The sequence below is a fragment of the Natator depressus genome, chromosome 28, assembly GCF_965152275.1.
Source record: "Natator depressus isolate rNatDep1 chromosome 28, rNatDep2.hap1, whole genome shotgun sequence".
NCBI lineage: Eukaryota > Metazoa > Chordata > Testudines > Cheloniidae > Natator > Natator depressus.
The window spans coordinates 8,928,737-8,933,736 of record NC_134261.1 but is presented as its reverse complement, the minus strand read 5'-3'; the positions used below and the strand labels follow the sequence as shown (position 1 = coordinate 8,933,736).

Sequence of the window (5,000 nt, the reverse complement as noted above, 5' to 3'; positions counted from 1 at the left end):
TCCGGGTTGACCTGGTGGCCGGAGGAGAATTAAGCCCGGAGCCCGGGGCAGGGCGACCCCGGACGGACGGGGGTCCGCCTGGCCCCTGCCCGCGGGGGCAGGCTCCGGGTTGACCTGGTGGCCGGACGGGAATTAAGCCCGGAGCCCGGGGCAGGGCGACCCCGGACGGACGGGGGTATGCCGGCCCCTGCCCGCGGGGGCAGGCTCCGGGTTGACCTGGTGGCCGGAGGAGAATTAAGCCCGGAGCCCGGGGCAGGGCGACCCCGGACGGACGGGGGTCCGCCTGGCCCCTGCCGGCGGGGGCAGGCTCCGGGTTGACCTGGTGGCCGGACGGGAATTAAGCCCGGAGCCCGGGGCAGGGCGACCCCGGACGGACGGGGGTATGCCGGCCCCTGCCCGCGGGGGCAGGCTCCGGGTTGACCTGGTGGCCGGAGGAGAATTAAGCCCGGAGCCCGGGGCAGGGCGACCCCGGACGGACGGGGGTCCGCCTGGCCCCTGCCCGCGGGGGCAGGCTCCGGGTTGACCTGGTGGCCGGAGGAGAATTAAGCCCGGAGCCCGGGGCAGGGCGACCCCGGACAGACGGGGGTCCGCCTGGCCCCTGCCCGCGGGGGCAGGCTCCGGGTTGACCTGGTGGCCGGACGGGAATTAAGCCCGGAGCCCGGGGCAGGGCGACCCCGGACGGACGGGGCTCCGCCGGCCCCTGCCCGCGGGGGCAGGCTCCGGGTTGACCTGGTGGCCGGAGGAGAATTAAGCCCGGAGCCCGGGGCAGGGCGACCCCGGACGGACGGGGGTCCGCCTGGCCCCTGCCCGCGGGGGCAGGCTCCGGGTTGACCTGGTGGCCGGAGGAGAATTAAGCCCGGAGCCCGGGGCAGGGCGACCCCGGACAGACGGGGGTCCGCCTGGCCCCTGCCCGCGGGGGCAGGCTCCGGGTTGACCTGGTGGCCGGACGGGAATTAAGCCCGGAGCCCGGGGCAGGGCGACCCCGGACGGACGGGGCTCCGCCGGCCCCTGCCCGCGGGGGCTGGCTCCGGGTTGACCTGGTGGCCGCTCGGGACTTAAGCCCGGAGCCCGGGGCAGGGCGACCCCGGACGGACGGGGCTCCGCCTGGCCCCTGCCCGCGGGGGCAGGCTCCGGGTTGACCTGGTGGCCGGACGGGGAATAAGCCCGGAGCCCGGGGCAGGGCGACCCCGGACGGACGGGGGTCCGCCGGCCCCTGCCCGCGGGGGCAGGCTCCGGGTTGACCTGGTGGCCGCTCGGGACTTAAGCCCGGAGCCCGGGGCAGGGCGACCCCGGACGGACGGGGGTATGCCGGCCCCTGCCCGCGGGGGCAGGCTCCGGGTTGACCTGGTGGCCGGTTTGCTTTCGGGCCACCAGGTCAACCCGCTGCCTGTATGGGGTTGACCTGGTGGCCGCTTTCCTTCCCGGCCACCAGGTCAACCCGCTGAATGTATGGGGTTGACCTGCTGGCCGCTTTCCTTCCCGGCCACCAGGTCAACCCGCTGAATGTATGGGGTTGACCTGCTGGCCGCTTTTCTTCCCGGCCACCAGGTCAACCCGCTGAATGTATGGGGTTGACCTGCTGGCCGCTTTCCTTCCCGGCCACCAGGTCAACCCGCTGAATGTATGGGGTTGACCTGCTGGCCGCTTTCCTTCCCGGCCACCAGGTCAACCCGCTGAATGTATGGGGTTGACCTGCTGGCCGCTTTTCTTCCCGGCCACCAGGTCAACCCGCTGAATGTATGGGGTTGACCTGCTGGCCGCTTTCCTTCCCGGCCACCAGGTCAACCCGCTGAATGTATGGGGTTGACCTGCTGGCCGCTTTCCTTCCCGGCCACCAGGTCAACCCGCTGAATGTATGGGGTTGACCTGCTGGCCGCTTTCCTTCCCGGCCACCAGGTCAACCCGCTGAATGTATGGGGTTGACCTGCTGGCCGCTTTCCTTCCCGGCCACCAGGTCAACCCGCTGAATGTATGGGGTTGACCTGCTGGCCGCTTTCCTTCCCGGCCACCAGGTCAACCCGCTGAATGTATGGGGTTGACCTGCTGGCCGCTTTCCTTCCCGGCCACCAGGTCAACCCGCTGAATGTATGGGGTTGACCTGCTGGCCGCTTTCCTTCCCGGCCACCAGGTCAACCCGCTGAAAGTATGGGGTTGACCTGGTGGCCGCTTTCCTTCCCGGCCACCAGGTCAACCCGCTGAAAGTATGGGGTTGACCTGGTGGCCGCTTTCCTTCCCGGCCACCAGGTCAACCCGCTGAAAGTATGGGGTTGACCTGCTGGCCGCTTTCCTTCCCGTCCACCAGGTCAACCCGCTGAATGTATGGGGTTGACCTGCTGGCCGCTCTGCTTCCCGGCCACCAGGTCAACCCCCTGCCGGTATGGGGTTGACCTGCTGGCCGCAGAGGGGCAGGCTCCGGGTTGACCTGGTGGCCGGCAGGGACTTCAGCCCCAGGGCCCCTGGCAGGGCGACCCTGCCCTTGTTCCCCAGAAAAGGAGAGAGCTGGCTCGCAGCGGGAAAAGCTGCCTACGGCACCTGGGATTCCCAGGCGGTCACCCATCCAAGTACTAGCCAGGCCCGGGACGGTTTACCTTCCGAGATCGGACGGGATCGGGGGCCTTCCGTCCGGTATGGCCGTAGGCACTCGGCTCCGGTCCGCCTCGTCCCCTTTCCCTTACTGACTCCCCTGCCTCGGGTGGGCCCGATCCTTTTTTCCGTTTTTTTTTTTCGCTCCGGAGGCTTCATGAGCCCCCCCCCAACACCCCTTTGGGGGTCGGTGAAATTTTTTTTTTCAGACTTCCAGGGGCCCGATCCTGGCCGCGGGCACCCGGCTCCGGGCACCCGGCTCCGGGCCGCCTCGTCCCCTTTCCCTTACTGACTCCGCTGCCTCGGGTGGGCCCGATCCTTTTTTCCGTTTTTTTTTTCCGCTCCGGAGGCTTCGTGAGCCCCCCCCAACACCACTTTGGGGGTCGGTGAAAAATTTTTTTTCAGACTTCCAGGGGCCCGATCCTGGCCGCGGGCACCCGGCTCCGGGCACCCGGCTCCGGGCCGCCTCGTCCCCTTTCCCTTACTGACTCCCCTGCCTCGGGTGGGCCCGATCCTTTTTTCCGTTTTTTTTTTTTTCGCTCCGGAGGCTTTATGAGCCCCCCCCAATACCACTTTGGGGGTCGGTGAAAAAAATTTTTCAGACTTCCAGGGGCCCGATCCTGGCCGCCGGCACCCGGCTCCGGGCACCCGGCTCCGGGCCGCCTCGTCCCCTTTCCCTTACTGACTCCCCTGCCTCGGGTGGGCCCGATCCTTTTTTCCGTTTTTTTTTTTTTCGCTCCGGAGGCTTTATGAGGCCCCCCCTAACCGTTTTTGGGGTCGGTGAAAATTTTTAGTCAGACTTCCAGGGGCCCGATCCTGGCCGCGGCTTCGCAGGCTGGCCTGGGGGGGGGGGCATCTCTAGCTCCGGCCGCGGACGGCGAGACGCTCGGCCACCAGGTCAGCCCGGAGGAAAAGGCTGAAAAAAATGTCTAAGTCCCCCCGGGACACCAGGTCAACCCGGAGGAAAAGGCTGAAAAAAATGTCTAAGTCCCCCCGGGACACCAGGTCAACCCGGAGGAAAAGGCTGAAAAAAATGTCTAAGTCCCCCCGGGACACCAGGTCAACCCGGAGGAAAAGGCTGAAAAAAAGTCTAAGTCCCCCCGGGACACCAGGTCAACCCGGAGGAAAAGGCTGAAAAAAATGTCTAAGTCCCCCCGGGACACCAGGTCAACCCGGAGGAAAAGGCTGAAAAAAAGTCTAAGTCCCCCCGGGACACCAGGTCAACCCGGAGGAAAAGGCTGAAAAAAAGTCTAAGTCCCCCCGGGACACCAGGTCAACCCGGAGGAAAAGGCTGAAAAAAAGTCTAAGTCCCCCCGGGACACCAGGTCAACCCGGAGGAAAAGGCTGAAAAAAATGTCTAAGTCCCCCCGGGACACCAGGTCAACCCGGAGGAAAAGGCTGAAAAAAAGTCTAAGTCCCCCCGGGACACCAGGTCAACCCGGAGGAAAAGGCTGAAAAAAAGTCTAAGTCCCCCCGGGACACCAGGTCAACCCGGAGGAAAAGGCTGAAAAAAAGTCTAAGTCCCCCCGGGACACCAGGTCAACCCGGAGGAAAAGGCTGAAAAAAATGTCTAAGTCCCCCCGGGACACCAGGTCAACCCGGAGGAAAAGGCTGAAAAAAAGTCTAAGTCCCCCCGGGACACCAGGTCAACCCGGAGGAAAAGGCTGAAAAAAAGTCTAAGTCCCCCCGGGACACCAGGTCAACCCGGAGGAAAAGGCTGAAAAAATGTCTAAGTCCCCCCGGGACACCAGGTCAACCCGGAGGAAAAGGCTGAAAAAAATGTCTAAGTCCCCCCGGGACACCAGGTCAACCCCGAGGAAAAGGCTGAAAAAATGTCTAAGTCCCTGCTCGGCCATCAGGTCAACCCCATTCAAAGTGACGGGTTGACCTGATGGCCGGCAGTCTCACGGAAGTCCGGATGGGGTCGCCAAAAGTGCCCTCGGCCGACCGAGAGAACCAGGAGGTCGGATAGGATTTCAGATTGGTCCCCCTAAATTGGCGGTTGGATTTTTCGACTAGTTCATTTTGACGGGTGCGAGGAGATTTCTGAGAACAGGTTTTTCGGAACCTGTGAGAACCAGAGATGAGCCTCGGGGACCAATCTGCGCGTTGTACCCGATCTTGTGAGGGGGGACAGGGGCACGTTGGCAGGTGGGGCGGCCCCCGGCCCCCCCGAGCCCCCCCTTTTCCGGCTCTTTTCCTCCGGGGACCCCGTCGTCCCCTCGCACCCCCGGTGCAGGCCCGGTGGCCGGGATGCGAACTCCGACTGTCGGCGCCCCCCGGAGGGAGGGGGGGCCCGCTCCTCTCTCGCCTTCCGATCGATGTGGCGCTCACGTTCGCGACGGGAAGGGTCCTTCGCGGGCCGGCGCCCCCGACCGCAGGGGGCGTCTGGCGTTCAGGCGGATCGGGTCCCTCTT

The 5,000-nt window shown here is 65.6% G+C and overlaps 1 non-coding gene across 1 annotated transcript; it reads right to left on the bottom strand.

Moving 5' to 3' along the window:
* Positions 1 to 2,520: 2,520 nt before the first annotated feature.
* Positions 2,521 to 2,639, bottom strand: LOC141979308 (5S ribosomal RNA). Its single transcript, XR_012636729.1, has one exon. It is a non-coding gene; the product is annotated as a 5S ribosomal RNA (ribosomal RNA).
* Between the last annotated feature and the right edge of the window lie 2,361 nt (positions 2,640 to 5,000).